General features: G+C 42.4%; 1 long non-coding RNA gene across 2 annotated transcripts; it reads left to right on the top strand.

The window, feature by feature from the left end:
- The first annotated feature begins 1,387 nt into the window (after window positions 1-1,387).
- On the top strand, window positions 1,388-15,801 carry LOC126073362 (uncharacterized). Of its 2 annotated transcripts, none has more exons than XR_007516724.1 (3): window positions 1,388-1,621; window positions 8,302-8,418; window positions 15,653-15,801. It is a non-coding gene; the product is annotated as an uncharacterized LOC126073362 (long non-coding RNA). The 2 variants fall into 2 exon arrangements; XR_007516725.1 differs by having other exon boundaries at window positions 15,362-15,801.
- The last annotated feature ends 2,153 nt before the right edge of the window (window positions 15,802-17,954 follow it).

Here is a 17,954-nt window from a genome sequence, read left to right as displayed (position 1 = left end):
TTTAGCACATCCACACTGAGTATCAGCACCAAGTCCCAGCCTACAGCAGGCCTTAGCCAAATCTACTTGGACTGACCCCCAGATGTGCAGCCCAGACTTGATTAGCTCTAGTGAGTAGGAAGGAACTTAATTCTGCAGAAGGTGACATTGTCAGACATGTCAACTACTTGGGAAGTACTTCCAGAAAAGGCTAGACTAGAGCAGCCCAGGGATGGGTGGGGACCTTCATTCAAAAGGGAATTGACCCAAAGAGCCACTGTTGATATCTTGCCTTTGTTCCCGGGGCAGTTCCACTGACCCATCTACTGCAGCCCTTCTCTTGCTGCTGAGTGTTGCTAAAAATGTCATTTGCAAGTGCAAACTGAGGTCACAGAAAGCATTTTCTTTTTCCTCTGGATGATATTAACTGGGCAGTGAAAAAAAAAAGCAGTACCACGGATCAAAGCCACAGTTGTGGCCTCATCAGCTTCTGGGCAGCAACGAAACAAATTACAAACGTGTTTTCCAAGCACACATGTTTTTAGAAACACCGTGTTGGAAGCCTCAAATCTCAACCACTTACGTCAGTGGGCATCAAGTGTCTGGTTTGTGATGACTACTTTTTTGTCGCTCTCTTGTTTCTCTCCGGGAGCTTATGGGGAACCTCCTTATTCTATGTGGGAAAAGAAAGAAGTGATGCTTTTGTGTTGTCTCAGAAGCTGTGGCTGGGGACTTCCCCCTGCAAGAATGCACATACTTAGTCATCTCAGAGTCTCTGTTTTAGCACAAGGTAGTCATGAGGAGGCCATGTGATGGTAGGAAAGTTAATGAGGCTAGAGTTCTAATCCCGGTTCAGCTTCTAAATGGCTGTGGGACCTTCAGAAAGTCACTTATCTACCCTTTCTGAGCCCCAGTTCCCTTATAGGTAATGAGGGGGTAGATGGAATATTATTTAAGATTTTTTTTTCTTTCTTTCAGATACGACATAATGTGATCTTAGTGTAATCACAAAGCTCACACATCTCTAGGACCTTAATGCAGAGCTTTATCACTTTCCTGTAGAGCCATTAGGAGATTAAGCTAACAAAACTCACTGTTTCTTCCTAGGTCTAACCTTCTTCCACATCTACCTGAGTGGCCCTTCTGCAATATACAATCAGTCCTTTTCCTTTGTTTAAAAATTTCCACTGGGAACTGTGATGGTTAAGGTTGTGTGCCAACTTGGCTGGGCCGTGATTCTCAGTGGTTTGGCAGTTGTATGATGTTGTGATCACTTCCATGATGAGATTTGATCTAATGTGATCACCTGTGAGTAGCCAATCAGTTGAAAGAGAGTTTCCTTGGGTGTATGGCCCGCGTCAAATATAAGCGGACGTTCTGTCAGGGCTCATGGGCTTTTGCTTGCTCTGGATCCTGCAGCTGGCTTCTGTTCATGTGACCTCCAGTTCTTGGGACTTGAGCTAGCAGCTTACCTGAGGTCTTGCCTGTGGATCTTGGGATTCATCGATCTTCGAAGTCTGTGAGCAAAAGCTGTGCTCTCTGACCTGCCGATTTTGGATTCATCAGCCCCTACAGCTACGTGAATCAGGAGATACCTCTATCCTAACCCACGGACCTGGGATGTTCCGGTCTTTACAACCTCGTGAGCTATTTCCTTGATATAAATCTCTCTCTATATATATTTATATGCTTTACTGGTTTTGCTGTTCTAGAGAATTCAGCCCAAGACAAGAACTATTAACTACTTTTTCTCTTAATTATGGGTGGCATTTTTTACTTTCTTTACATGTCTAGTAGTTTTTGATTGTGTGCTAGACTTTGTTAATGACGCTTTGTAGGGGGCCTGATTTTGTTTTTTTCCATTAAATGCTGTTGAATTTTCTTCTGCAGTTACATTGCTAGCATATCCTTTTGCTCCTGTCAGACTTGGTTTTATTCTTTGTTGTTATCATTGTTGTTGTTAGGTGCTGTTGAGTTGGTTCTGACTCATAGTGGCCTTATGTACAACAGAATGAAACACTGCCCAGTCCTGCACCATCCTCATTATCATTGTTATGCTTGAGACCATTGTGGCAGCCACTGTGTCAATCCCTCTTGTTGAGGGTTTTCCTCTTTTTCACTGACCCTCTACTTTATCAAGCATGATGTCCTTTTCCAAGGACTGATCCCTCCTGATAACATGTCCAAAGTATGTGAGATGTAATCTCGCCATCCTTGCTTCTAAGGGGCATTCTGGCTATACTTCTTCTAAGACAGATTTGTTCTTTGTTAGGGAGGGTCTGTTTCAGTTTTGAACTCAGTCCTAGGGCACCCTCTTATCCTACACCATGTTCCCTACTCCTAAAGTGTATCTCTGCTGTATCTGTAGAAGATACATATACAAAAACTGTTAAAAGTAATTGCCTCCATGAACAACTGCCTCCTTTGCCAGGAGACCAGAAGAACTGGATGGTGCCTGGTTAACATTACTGAACATTTTGATCAAGGATTCTATAGAAGAATCCTGATCAAATGCAGAATGTAATATAAAATTCTCATGGACTCCAGATTTTCTGGAGCCAAAGGAGCTGGATGAACCCTTGAAACTATTAACCTGGAATAATCTTTAAAACTTAAATAAAAAATATCACCTGTAGTCTTCTCAAAACCAAACAACAATTCAGCTTAACTAGTAAAAAAAAGTCTGCCTTGCGCATTATGCTGTTTTAAGAACTATCTATATGGGATCAAAGTGACAACAGCAACTCTAAAGATTAGATAGGAACCTTAGGGGCAGTGAGTTTATGTTAATGGGGGAGGAACAACTCAGAAAAGGAGGGTGAGAATGGTTACACAACTCAGAGAATGTAATCAGTGTTATTGAATTGTTCATGTTGAAACTGTTGATCATGTAGAATTTGTTGACCTGGTGATGTATGTTTTGCTGTGCATATTCTCAGCAACAAAATAAATAATTTTTTTTAATTGCCTTTACTTTGGAATTAAGACTGAATGTGGTGAGTGATAGGGCTAAATTAAATTGCCTTTTTTTAAAAAAGTCCCTCTATACTATTTGAGTTTTTAAGCCACTTGTAAGTATTATTGACTCTTATTTATCTCGGTATAAAGCCCAAATTCCTAGTTTAGTAACAAAGCCTCTCACACTCTTTACCTACTTCCCTTATGCAATTCAGATTCCTCAACAATGAACATCTTACCATTTCCTTTATATGCCAAGCTTAAAGCAGGATGTTTGGACCCTACCTCTTTGACCTTACCCATTTTGTCTCACCATTTTAATCCTGAGGTGGCCCCCCTCACTTTGTGCTCTGATCTTTGAGTTCAGTGGGACCCTTCTGTGTGTTTGTGTTTGGCAGATAGTTTTCCAGAAGTAATGTACCCTTTCTCTGTCTCTCTCAGTCTCACCTTTTGTGTGTTTTCTCCCTCTGTTCATCTGTCTCACTGTGTCTCACAAAACCTCTCAGTTTTCCCATGGATAATCTAAGAAACAAAAATAAATGCTCAGTAGTTTACCAAATTCATAACAAATATGGCTTGTAGAAATAATCAAAACAAAGTAAAACTGACAATGGCCAAAATATAGTTGGAAAAATTGCTTTCCCACCAAAAAAGTTAACAAAATATTCTAGGCCAAATTAATTTATGCAGAATTTGACCCAGGAAAATTGAAGTTAGTAGAAATAATGACACACATTCTCACAGTGGCAAAAGTTTAATCAGCAAAATTTGGTGTGGACATAGCAAACAGATTGATGAATGAAACCTTTGTTGTTTAACACAAAAGAAAAAAAAAAAAGGATAGATGGCAGTAAAAATAATTCTGGCAACATAAAGATACAAATGGAAAAATTAGGAAACTATCTGCTTTGTATAAAAAACTGAAGGCTCAACAGAATTCATGCTGGAAATTTTTTTTTTTTTTTTAAACAAAAACTCATTAATGTTAATGTAGTTCTGGCTTTAAAAATTCTGTTTAAAATATCCCCAGGATGAAAATGATGGGTTTAAAATATGCCTGGTTCTCCACTGTGCTCTTCCATTTCTCCTTGTCTTTGTCCAAGGTCATCCTTTTGTCTGGGAAACTCTCTTCTGAGTTGTCCACCCCAAGAGTTCCCTCCTCTGGGGAGCCTCCCTCACAACCTCAACACAGCTAGCTCCTCCTTCTCTGTGCTCTCACTGCTTTCTGTAGCTTTACTGTGTTGTATTCCATACATGGCTCTCTGTCTATAGACTGTGAGTTCTGTGAAGGTAAGTGCTTTTCCATGCACCTTGACACACTGGGTTTGAGCCCCCACTATCCTGCAGACTTCTTGGCATAATATGATCTGTTGTAGAAATGAGCCAGTTTTATATGAAGCCCCAGGCTGAGCACTTGAACGGGAATAGAGAAGATGCACAAAGATGAAGGAGATAGAGCACCTCAGGGTATGTATTATCTGGCCAGCAGGTGGTGAAGACACAGGCTGTAAATAACCAAGGTCGGAGGCCAAGAGAACCACAGTTTGTCTGGGAGAGGAGCGCAGAGCTGGCTGAGGGAATCTAGGATTTCTTTCTTAAAAATACAGTGGGTATTTTCACTGCTTTATAACAACAGCCAGGCGTCTGTCAGTTTGTGGTACCTTGGGGGCTTCGGTGTTGCCGTGATGCTGGAAGCTATGCCATTGGTATTAAAATACCAGCAGGGTCACCCATGGTGGACAAGTTTCAGCTGGGTTTCCAGACTGAGACAGACTAGGAAAAAGGACCCAGTGGTCTACTTCTGAAAAGAATTAGCCGGTGAAAACCTTATGAATAGCAGCAGAACATTGTCTAATATAGTACTGGAAGATGAGCCCCTTAGGTTGGAAGGCACTCAAAATATGACTGGGGAAGAGCTGCCTCATCAAAGTAGAGCTGGCCTTAATGACATGGGTGGAGTCAATGTTTTGGGGCCTACATTTGCTAATATGGCACAACTCAAAATGAGAAGAAACAGCTGTAAACATCCATTAATAACTGGAACATAGAATGGATGAAGTAAGGATCTAGGAAAATTGGAAATCGTCAAAAATGAAATGGAATACATAAACATTGGTATCCTAGGCATTAGTGAGCTGAGATGGACTGACATTGGACATTTTGAATTTAACAATCATATGTTCTACTATGCTGGGAATGACAACCTGAAGAGGAATGGCATTGCATTCATTGTCAAAAAGAACATTTCAAGATCTATCCTGAAGTACAACTCTGTCACTGATAAGGTAATATCCATATGATTACAAGGAAGTAGTTAATGCAACTATTATTCCAATTTATGTACCAACCAATGAGGCCAAAGATGAAGAAATTGAAGATTTTTACCAACTCCAGTCTGATATTAATTGAACATGCAATCAGGATTTATTAATAATTACTGGTGATTGGAATGCAAAAGTTGAAAACAAAGATGGATCAGTAGTTGAAAAACATGACCTTGGTGATAGAAACGGTGCCAGAGCCTGCACGATAGAATTTTGCAAGACCAACATCTTCTTCATCGCAAGTACCTTTTTTCACCAACATAAACGGTGACTATACCTCACTGTGAACCTCACCGGATGGAACACACAGGAATCAAATCGACTGCAACTGTGGAAACAGACAATGGAGAAGCTCAATATCATCGGTCAGAACAGGGCCAGGGCCTGACTGTGGAACAGACCTCCAATTGCTCATGTGAAAGTTCAAGTTGAAGCTGCAGAAAATTAGAACAAGTCCACAAGAACTGAAGTACAACCTTGAGTATATTCCGCCTGAATTTAAAGACCATCTCAAGAATAGATTTGACGCCTTGAACACTAATGACTGAAGACAAGAAGAGTTGTGGAATGACATCAAGGGCATCATACATGAAGAAAGCAAGAGGTCATTAAAAAGACAGGAAAGAAAGAAAAGACAAAAATGGATGTCAAAAGTGACTCTGAAACTTCCTCTTGAACGTCAAGCACCTAAGGCAAAAGGAAGAAATGATGAAGCAAAAGAACTGAACAGAAGATTTCAAAGGGCAGCTCAAGGAGACAAAGTAAAGTATTATAATGACATTTGCAAAGGCCGGGAGATAGAAAACCAAAAAGGAAGAACACGTTCAACTATTCTGAAGCTGAAAGAACGGAAGAAAAAATTCAAGACTCGAGTTGCAATAGTGAAGGATTCTATGGCCAAAATATTAAACAACGTAGAAACCATCAAAAGAAGATGGAAGGAATACACACAGTCACTATACCAAAAAGAATTGGTTGACACTCAATCATTTCAGGAGGTAGCATATGATCAGAAACCCGTGGGACTGGAGAGAGAGCTCCATGCTTCACTGAAGACATTGGCAAAAAACAAGGCTCCAGGAATCGATGGAATACCAATTGAGATGTTTCATCAAAATGGATGTAGTGCTGGAAGTGCTCATTTGTCTATGTCAAGAAATTTGGAAGACACCTACCAGGCCAACCAACTGGAAGAGACCCATATTTATGCCTATTGCAAAAAAAGATGACCCAACTGAATGTGGGAATTATCAAACAATATCAATATTACACGCAAGTAAAATTTTGCTGAAGATCATTCAAAAGTGGCTGCAGCAGTACATTGACAGGAAATAGCCAGAAATTCAAGTTGGATTCAGAAGAGGACATGGAACCAGGGATATCATTGCTGATGTCAGATGGATCCTGGCTGAAAGCTGAGAATACCAGAAAGATGTTTACCTGTGTTGTATTGACTCTGCAAAGGCATTTGACTGTGTGGATCATAACAAATTATGGATAACATTGCGAAGAATGGGAATTCCAGAACACTTAATTGTGCTCATGAGGAACCTGTATATAGATCAAGAGGCAGTTGTTCCAACAGAGCAAGGAGATGCTGCATGGTTTAAAGTCAGGAAAGATATGCATCAGGGTTGTATCATTTCACCATACCTGTTCAATCTGTATGCTGAGCACATAGTCGGAGAAGCTGAACTATATGAACAAGAATGGGGCGATGGGATTGGAGGAAGACTCATTAACCACCTGCATTATGCAGATGATACAACCTTGCTTGCTGAAAGTGAAGAAGACTTGAAGCACTTAAGGATGAAAATCAAAGACTACAGCCTTCAGTATGGATTACACCTCAAAATAAAGAAAACAAAAATCTTCACAACTGGACCAATAAGCAACAACAAGATAAAGGAAGAAAAGATTGAGGTAGTCAAGGATTTCATTTTACTTGGATCCACAATCAACACCCATGGAAGCAGTAGCCAGGAAATGAAATGACACATTGCATTGGGCAAATCTACTGCAAAAATTATCTTTAAAGTATTAAAAAGCAAAGATGTCACCTTGAGGACTTAGATACACCTGACCTAAGACATGGTGTTTTCAACTGCCTCCCATGCATGAGAAAGCTGGACAATGAATAAGGAAGATGGAAGAAGAATCGATGTCTTTGAATTATGGTGTTGGAGAAGAATATTGAATACACCATGGACCGCCAAAAGAACGAACAAATATGTCTTGGAGGAAGTACAGTGAGAATGCTCCTAAGAAGCGAGGATGGTGAGATTTCATCTCCCATGCTTTGGACATGTTATCAGGAGGGATCAGTCCCTGGTTAAGGACATCATGCTTGGTAAAGTAGAGGGTCAAGGAAAAAGAGGAAGACCCTGAAGAAGATGGATTAACACAGTGGTTGCAACAACGGGCTCAAGCATAACGATTGTGAGAATGGTGCAGGACTGGGCAGTGTTGTATATAGGGTCGTTATGAGTCAGAACCAACTGGATGGCATCTAACAACAACATAACAACAGTGGAGGCCTGGTGGTGCCATTGTTAAGAGCTTGGCAGCTCATAAATATCACCAGTTCAAATCTACCAGCCACTCCTTGGAAACCCTACTCTGTCCTATAGGGCCGCTATGAGTGAGAATTGACTCAACGGCAAAGAGTGTAACAACAGTGCATGTTGACTTTAGAAAAAATTGAAAACTTCAGAATAAAAAAGAAAATGATCTATATCTCCATCACCTAAATATAGACGCTTAAAATTTGTTTCAGGCTTTTTTTTTTTTTGGCGTAGGTTTTGGGATTTTGAAAAAACTTCATTTTGAAATAATTATAAATTCACAGACAGTTATAAAAATAGAACAGAGAGGCTCCACGCACCCTTCACTCTGTTTCCCCAATGGTAACATCTTGCATAACTATGGTATAATATCAAAACCAAGACATTGGTACAAAGCTACAGACTTTATTCAGATTTCACCAGTTTTACATGTTGTGGCTTTTTTGCTAACAAAATTTTCTTTTTTTTTTTAATAGGCTCACATGTGTGGCTTATACTGTAAAACCTGCAAAAGCCAGAACCTGTGTAAGGTGGAAAACTGTCAGAGAAGAAAAACTTAAATATTTTCCCCTCAAGGGAGTGATGGAAAAGTGGTAAGTTTGTGCTATTTCAAAGGTGGAAAACCTGCCAGACAAGGACAAACAAGGCAGCCTCGTCAGAGTTCTGGCTCTTGCAGAAACCCTGTATCTGATTTTTTCAGCTAACTATTGCATGTGACTTTTTTATATTATTGGATACCAAAAAAACCCAAACCAAACCCAGTGCCGTCGAGTCATTCCGACTCATAGCGACGCTATAGGACAGAGTAGACCTGCCCCCATAGAGTTTCCAAGGAGCACCTGGCAGATTCGAACTGCTAACCCTGGTTAGCAGCTGTGGCACTTAACCACTACGCCACCAAGGATAGTCTTCATAAATAACATATATAATGGGCATTGAAAGAACATCTGCCCTTTGTGGCAGTTTGCCAAATTCCTCCCTTTTTTTGAACTTTATATTGCCTCTAGCTTTCACTGCTGTGAACAACACCATATTGATCATCTATCTGTAGAGAGCTTCTTCTATATTTTATATTTTTCTTAAGGTAAATTCACAGAAGAATGGAGGGAGGGATATATAGGTTGAAAAATACTAAGGAGAATGAAGACACTGTTTTTGTTTTTCTTAAGATTTTTGTTTTTCTTAAGATTTAAGCATAATTTGGGCTGGGGTCTGATCAAGCAGAAAGGGAGCAGTTGAAGTTATGGGGGAGAGGGACTACTCATGATGGGACAAGGTCACTGGAGAAGTTGAGGGTGTGGTCTTGATTGCATTAATGGCCCCAGTTCTTTACCCCTCCCTGAATCCAAGCCCTTTGCTATGTAACTTTGAAGTTCCTCCCATAAACACACACCATTTCCCCACTCCATAGAGCTTGCTTTGGCCTACGGAATTGGGTAGAGTGACAATGTGTCAGCTTTAAGCCTAGGTCTCAAGAGGCCTTGCACACTTCCAGGGCTCTCTCTTGTGTCTCCACCACAGACATGAAAACATGCCCAGGCTAGCCTGCTGAAGGTTGAGAGATATATGAAGCAGGGCCGAATCACCCTCTTTTCCTCACCTGAAGCTGATCTTGATCAGCCAACAGCCAGCTGACCCTCAGACATGTAACAAGCTCAACTCAAATTGGCAAAGCCCTCTGGATGACCCCAAACACATGAGCAGTAGAGCTTATTGTTGTATGTCATTGAGCTTTTGTAGTTGTTTGTTGCCCAGCAATTTTGTAGCAAAAGCTAACTGGTACATGGTACCCAGCATCTGGGCAGAGGGAAAGATGGGAAAGGGGGCTCAGATCTAGGTAAGTCCAAGCATTCCAGAATGAGATGCTTTTGTATGTGAACGTGGTGCCATGCTTTGCAAAGACTCTGTCTTCTCTTGCTTCAGATGCTGGGTGGTCAGGGTTAACAGCCTTGAAAGGCCATTGGTTATGATCATATACCCCAAATAAACCATGGGATTTTATATAAAGAATAAAACTTAAAAATTCCTGTTTCAGTTAACCGGGGCTAAGAAGCCATAAGAAAGGAGAAGTGAGACTTTTGTTTAAAGATGCATAACACAGGCTGCTCTGAGAACCAGGGATGCCATATACAGTAACACAGGCTGTGCCCTGTACAAGGGGGCCTGGCCAGGGCCAGTGGGAAACACATGTGAGTACAGTGAAGCTACCCTCCTTTTTAAAACCCAAGAACATATCTGCAAGGTTAAAATACAGGCTTGTACCTTGGGTACCACATAAGAGTTGTCAGTGATAAGAATGAAGGGGGAAATGCCATGCAGAATTAGATTTAGAACTTTCTCAGTGTTAAAAAACTAAGCAGTTTCTTTGCTGAGGCCTTTGAAAAGCAATAAAAAGTAGAAACATTTTTAACTTCACAGATAAAGTTGGTTTAGGGAGCCCTGGTGGCGCAATGATTAAGCACGCAGCTGCCAACCAAAAGGTTGGTGGTTTGAATCCACCAGCCGCTCCATGGGGCAAAAGACTTGGCAATCTGCTTCTGTAAAGATTCTTGTAGTTGTTAGGTGCTGTCTTAGGCTGGGTTCTCTAGAGAAGCAAAACCAGTGAAACATATATATATATTTATAGAGGGAGAGAGTTATATCAAGAAAATGACTCACTCAGTGGTAGAATCTGGAAAGCCCCAAGCCCATAGGAAAGCTGGAGGCTTCTCCTGACTCACGTAGCTGTAGAGGCTGGTAGATCCAAGATCAGCAGGTCAGACAGCAGGCCTCTGGCTCATAGGCTGCAGAGGCTGAGGAATCCCAAGATCGGCAGGTAAGCTGCTAGCTCAAGTACCAAGAACTGGAGGTCAGATGAACAGGAGCCAGCTGCAGGATCCAGAGTGAGCAATAGCCAGTGGGCTTTGCCAGAAAGTCCACCTATATTTGATGCAGTCCACATCCCCAAGGAAACTCCCTTTTAACTGATTGATTGCTTATAGCAGATCTCATCATGGAGATGATTACATTATATCAGATCCCATTAGGGAGGTGATTATATCATTACATACATGTCAAACTATATCCTAACTGCCAAACCGCTGAGAATCAAGGCCCAGCCAAGATGACACACAACCGTAACCATCACAGGTACCATCGAGTCACTTCTGACTCATAGTGAACCTATGTACAACAAAATGAAACACTGTCCAGTCCTGTGCCATCCTCACAATTGTTGCTATTCTTAAAGCCACTGTGACAGTCCATCTCGCAGAAGGTCTTCCTCTCTTTTGCTGACCCTCTGCTTTACCAAGCATGATGTCCTTCTCCAGGGACCGGTCCCTCTTGATAACATGTCTGAAGTACGTGAGATGAAGTCTTGCCATCCTCACTTCAAGGAGTGCTCCGGCTGTACCTCTTTCAAAACAGATTTGTTCATTCTTCTGGCAGTCCATGGTATATTCAATATTCTTTGCCAACACCATAATTCAAAGGCATCAATTCTTCTTCAATCTTCTTTACTCATTGTCCAACTTTCACATGCATATGAGGTGATTGAAAATACCATGGCTTGGATCAGACACACCTTAGTCATCCAAGTGACATCTTTGCTTTTGAACATTTTGAAGAGGTCTTTGGCAGCAGATTTGCCCAATGCAATACATCATTTGATTTCTTGACTGCTGCTTCTTATGGGTGTTGACTGTGGATCTGAGTAAAATGAAATCCTTGACAACTTCAATATTTTCTCCATTCATCATGTTGCTTGTTGGTCCAGTTGTGAGGATTTTTGTTTTCTTTACAGTACGGGAAATTCTGTGGGGCAGTTCTACTGTGTCATATAGGATTGGTATGTGTCAGAATCAACTCGGTGGCACCTAACAACAACAAAGTTGGTTTAATTTTGATTAGCTTTCTGCCACCAAGAGCTGAGTGCTCCCTGGGAGTAATGGCCTAGGTGAAGAGATGAGAGAGAGTAAAAAGAAAGGAGCTTTTCCTTGCAGAATGGTTCTCCTGCTCTGTTAAGTGGGGTCATTCTTCAGCTCCAAATCAAGGAGGGATAACTCCTGTGGGTAAAAACTCTGTGATTGGCACTGCAGAGAGAAACCATGCTTCTTCTTGGGCCAAGCTATCGAGGAGGAAGTCCTAGGGTGGGCTAACACGGGGCAGTTCTGCCTTGAGTTTATATGAATCAGACTGTCTAGGGACTGGAAGGATGAGGAGTCATCCAGATCATTCATTCACTTAACAAATGAGGAAAGTAGGGCCCAGAGAGGTGAAACGACTGGCCCTAGTTCACACAGCTCATGAATCGTGTAGCTGGAACTAAAACCCAAGAGTTTTTACTTTTTTTCTTTTGATCTCATTTCTATCAAATCCCAGGAGCAGGGATGGGTAGCTGTTTTAATATTGAGCCAGGGGTGATCACTGGGTACAGTTGAGTCAACTTTTGACTCATAGTGACCTCATGTGACACAGTAGAACTGCCCCAATGGTTTTTTTTTTTTTTTTTTAAACTGTGATCTTTATGGGAGCAGATCGACAGGTCATTTACTGGCTCAGTGGCTGGGTGAATTCAAGCTGCCAGCCTTTTGGTTAGCAGCCAAGTGCTTAACCATTGCACCACCAGGGCTCCTGAGCTAGGGGTAAGGGCTTTAAATCAGTTTCCAGAGCAAAGCACTGTGTTTTAGAAAGTGCCTGCCTTCCTCTGTTCTCCGTCAGCACTGTGTTGCTGCCATGCTCTAGGGTGCTTCATCACGTAATGCTGCGAGTGTGTTCTGAGCTGTATCCCGGGCCTCCCTGACTGGAGAGCATGCTCCTGGAACAGTTAGGGGCTACTCAGACCCTTATCTATGTCCTTCCCAAGCCAGAGTCCTGAGCCAATGGTGAGGATTCAGTAGATCCCACTTAAACAGAATTGCGTGTTGAAATCTCCCCACAGCAGTTAAACCCTAGGCTCTGACACATTATTGGATCAGGACCAGCTGAGTTTAAACTTCTGGAATGCCATCTGGAATGCTGCTTTTCCCTCAGTGGCAGACAGCAGAGGTGAGCAGTAGGGGCCATATAGGGAGGTGAAGACCATGGTCCCCAGACACCTGGCCAGCTGACCTGAACATGCACATTAGAGCTTGAGCCCAGTGGGTTCTAGTCCTGCCGTGTCTCTAACCATCTGTGCAGCTTTGGGCAAGTCTCCTCCCCTTTCTGGGCCTTGGTTTCCCCATCTGTGAACTAAGGCGGTAGACTAGCTGGTTTCTGAGGCCCTCCCAGCTCTGCTACAGTTCCGACATTGAACCATGAGTAGACTCAAAGCAATTAGCCCGAGAAGAGCTGTCTCTAGATACTTCCTCTTGTTCCACCCTGCCCCTGTGTCCGGTTCCTCTCCTGGCATGTTCTATTTTCTGCTCTGTCTGGAGAGAGGGCTTGTTTGGTTCTGTTTGTTTCCCAGCCTTCCCTAGGAAACTGTCTTTGCTTGGACCACATTGATGGACGGGGTGCCCAGCTGCCTCTCAGCTCTGGGCCGTAATCTCTTGGGGGTCATATGCCAACAGGGGTGGAGGGGGACCTTCATGCCAGAATCTGGGCAGCTGCCAGGCAGGAGGGAACTGTAAGGGCTGACCTGGTACCCAGGCCATAGGGTCATGGCCTTCTCCGTCACAGCTGTACTCCTGTGGACATTATGCCATAGAAGAGAAGGAGAGGCAGGACAGAAAGGACAACCAAGGGAAGGAGAAGAGTGGCTCTTCAAGTTTGAGTGTCTGGAGAGCAGAGCAGGAAACCCCCAGGATGGAGAGATGATGGGCCAAGATACCTGCAGGCTGAGGACAGCCCCGCCCAGAGCCCTGCCCCCAAGAGAAGAGTGAACACAAACCTGGGGGGTGGGGGGACATCAGGGGGCCTAGTCTGATGTAGCCTGCTCCAAAAAGTAAACTTTTTGTGAGCTCTCTTATTTTACCTTAAAAATTTAGTAAAATGATCAAATAAGGGTTTATTGAATTAACGTGAAGTTTGCAGTCTACTGGATGATTTGTATAATCTGGTTTTTTGAGCCAAACTGGTGATTCACAGCTATCCAGGGCTTCTAGTATCCTGGCTCACTGCAATCTGAGAAACATGACTGGGATGGAAGAAAGAGTTTTGGGTGCATTGTTAGCGGCCCTGACCTATATAGCTTTGGCTTGTGGTCCAAGTTGCCGGGAGGGCTTGGGGCAAGTTACTTCTTCCTGGGCCTCAGTTTCCTCATCTGATAGACTGGGAATGGAGAGGTGGGGATCCCTAAGGTCCTAGCCAGCTCTGGGATCTCAGCTACTGGCACTTCAGTGTTCATCTGGAGTATCTCTGAAGACTCAGTGAAGTGAGTCTTGGGGAAGTGTTCAGGGAGACTCAACCTCATCAGGGCCAAAGCTTGTCGTGCCACAGGATCAGGAATGAAAGAGTGTTAAATACTTGGTGCTACCTCTGACTGTCTCTCAAGTATTTCATACTTCTAGCTATGCCCAAAAGCTTGAAAACATGAGTTCCCTTATGCTGTGATCCATATTTATATCTATCTAAAAAAATGATGCCTAAGTCTGAATCATGCTTCTCAGATTTATTAATTTCATCATTTATTCATTCATTCAATACACATTCATTGAGCACCACAACATGGTGGGTCCTGGGGACACAACAATGGAAAGTTCTAATCCCTGCCCTTAAGGCGCTCTCCTTCAGGAGTAAGCAGAAAATTACAAAACAATGTGAAAAATGCTAAAGTGATGGCATGAAGGAAATGTTTTGGGCAATTGGTTGTGGAGTTCATTTCCTTTCCTCTGGAGCAAACAGTGCATCTTATGCTCTTCACTGTCACTGCTGAAGAGGATACAAAGTCCACCGTGGAGATACTGAAGGTCAGAGAGGTTCAGTGACTTGCCCAAGATCACACAGCCCATATCTTCTGTCTGCAAATCCAGTGCTGTCTCTGCTTCCCTACAGCCATGAGCATAATGTCATGGGTTCTCTCTTTGGGGTTTTTTTAGTGAATCGCTTATGCTTTATTAAGCCTCTTTTATTCCTGTTTAGAAAACAAAGCAAAAATCAAATGAACGTAACTGCTTGCCATCTTTCTTCATAAAGCCAAGTGACCTAAAGGACTTGCATTATCCTTTGAGGAAATGGGAATATTTTATCCTCCACAGGCCCCAAACTATCTGGGCTAGCCCTGTGGGCTCCCCCAAACACTTTGGGGAGTGTTTTCTTCCTGCTGGAGTAGTGCCCAGCACTCTATCTAGTCTGGAAGCAGACCTCCTGTGTCACCTCTAGAAAGTACAGGGGATACCGGGTTGCACTGGCACCCCAACAGGAGCCCACGCATCCATATGACAAAGGGCCTTACAGCCAGGTTCCAGGTCTTGAGGTTAGGTTACCTCCATCATGTGCAGTCAAAGGGGAGCAGCCTGGGTTACTGACTTGAATAACAGGACCTTCTGGGAGGATCCCCTTGTTGGAAGACTGTCCCTGTCTGTTCTGTGAGGAGGGGACGCTGAGTTGCTGGGGTGTACTCTGTTCTGTCCACAGGGCTCCACATCCCATAAGGACTGATTCTGCGTGTTGGAAATTTGTCAGCTACCTCCAGGTGGCCAGCGAGGGTGTGGTAACTTCACAAATAAAGAAAACCAGGATAAGAAGCAATGTTTGCCACTATGAAACAAGTTTGTGATAGTTTTGTGATAATGCTGATTAGGCTGCTCCAAAAACCATTGTTCCATCCACAACAGTTCTCCATTTTTTTTATTAAGAAATCAAAGGCCATGACTGTACACCCTCCCTTTGAAGTATTATGTCTATTTGCTTCTTTGATTCCGACAGGTTGAGCACCATACGACTCTGCTTTTCATGTAAAAACTTCCTACTTTAAGCCACGGAGCCACAAGAAACAAGTGTGTGTGGAATAAAAGAAGGATACTCTACAATGGACATTGACTAAATTAAAATAAAAATATGTGTTCAAATTTTAAGGCAAGATACATAAGTTGCATCAGTAATCATTGACTATAAGCCACTTAACAGCATGTCTTGAGATGGTACATGCTTGATCAATAGTCAGATTGTGTCCGAAAATTCCAGCATCAGGACTTCTAGGAGAATGGCATTCTCCACATGAAATAACTATTCTTAAAAATATTTAACCTGTAAGGGGACCTCACTACCATTGAGAAGAAAGAGCCTGGAGCAGAGTGCGTCCTTTGGACCAGGGGTCCCTATGCTGGGAACCTCTTAGACCCAGAAGAGAGAACTTTCTATAAATAATAATGATAGCTTTCACTTTGATCCCCCAAAATATATATTTAACCTACAATTGCATAAATATAACTAATATTTTTATCACATATATTTAAATTTTTTTTTTTAGAAAATTCATAAACATTTCACATAACATTAAATGGAATATTTAATATTCCATTTGATAGAATGGCTGCCTAAAAGAGTAAAAATGAAGGCAGATTTTGTGGTTTCCGGGTCCCAGAGCAGCTCAAGTCAGCATGAGAAAATCAGGAATGTCTACAGTACTGCCAAGCTCTTGAAGGCTTGAGCTCTGAGGTTCTAAAAACCTGTCGAAGATGTCATCTTCCACAGAAGAATACGATAAAGACCAATAAGCAATCAGTTGTCACACATAGGGGTTCTTCCTACAATTCAAACCATGGGAGAGATATGGCTCACATTTTCTCTGCTCATTCTTTCATCTGAGAGGGCATCAGAAGCCACAGTCCTCCTTCAGTCAGTCCAGTTGTAGAGCTGGACCAGGCCCAGGAGACCATCAGTCTATCTTGCACCCAACAGCATCAACAGGCTCTGATGGAATAATTCATTGACAAGAACCTCCCTGTTTTGGGCAGCAGTCTGCTTAATTTTTGCAACACTAAAGTAGGTGGTCCTTATATTGAGCTGAAATTGACCTCCCTGAAATTTTACTTATTGATTCCAGTTCCTTCCTAAGAAACCATGCAGAATACACTAAACATATGCCTTCTTTTACATGATTGCCCCGAAAATGTATGTGAACAATTCTCTAGCCAAAACATCGCAGTTCCTTTAATTTTGGGAACAGTGGCTGTTAAAAATTTAGTGGCCTTGAACCCCACTCAAGAATCCATTGGAAACTAGACCATCTCCCCAGAAAAAGGCACACACAAGTCTGCAGATACCTCATTTGCTGATACCCTTTCTCCTCCTGAGCCCACTGTGGCCCCCCATTGTGGTGCATACATACAATGAAATACCACTCAGTCATAAAGAGAGATGAAGTCCTGATACTTATTACAGCATGGGTGAACCTTAAAAACATTTGCTGGGTGAAATAAGTCAGTCACAAAAGGACGAATATTGTATGATTCCATATACATGAAATATTTAGACTAGGCAAATGTATAGGGACCAAAGTCTATTAGTGGTTACCAGAGATGGGAGGGAGGGGGAAAGAGGGAGTCATTGCTAAGGGGTCACCGAGCTTTTGTTAAGGGTGATGGAAAAATTTGGAAACAGATATTGATGATGGTTGAATAATGTGATGAATGTAATTAATGTCACTGAATTGTACATGTAGAAAATGTTGAAATGGCAAATGTTGTGTGGTACATATACAAACCACAATAAAACAAACAAAAAGAATCCATGGACCCTGAGTAGGAACCTTGCATTAAATTCCAAAACCGGATGACAGAGATGGAAGGGACCTTGGAGACTCACTCTCCTTGTTTTGTAGAGAAGAAATTCTGCATCTCTAGACACAGTTGGCACCTGGCTTGTTGAACCAGGCATCATCAGGTTTTAGCTGTTGTTGTTAGGTGCCATCAAGTCAGTTTGAACTCATAGTGACCCTATGTACAGCAGAAGGAAACACTGCCCAGCCCTGTGCCATCCTCACAATTGTTGTCATGCATGAGCCCATTATTGCAGCCACTGTGTCAGTCCATCTCATTGGGGGTCTTCCTCTTTTTCACTGACCCTCTACTTTACCAAGCATGATGTCCTTCTCCAGGGACTGGTCCCTCCTGAGTAACATGCCCAAAATAAGTGAGCTGAAGTCTCGCCATCCTTGCTTCTAAGAAGCGTTGTGGCTGTATTTCTTCCAAAACAGATTGGTTTGTTCTTCTGGCAGTTCATGGTA

The sequence above is a fragment of the Elephas maximus genome, chromosome 3, assembly GCF_024166365.1.
Source record: "Elephas maximus indicus isolate mEleMax1 chromosome 3, mEleMax1 primary haplotype, whole genome shotgun sequence".
Lineage (NCBI taxonomy): Eukaryota > Metazoa > Chordata > Mammalia > Proboscidea > Elephantidae > Elephas > Elephas maximus.
The sequence above is the reverse complement of the archived record's forward strand: the minus strand, read 5'-3'. Positions and strand labels throughout refer to the sequence as shown.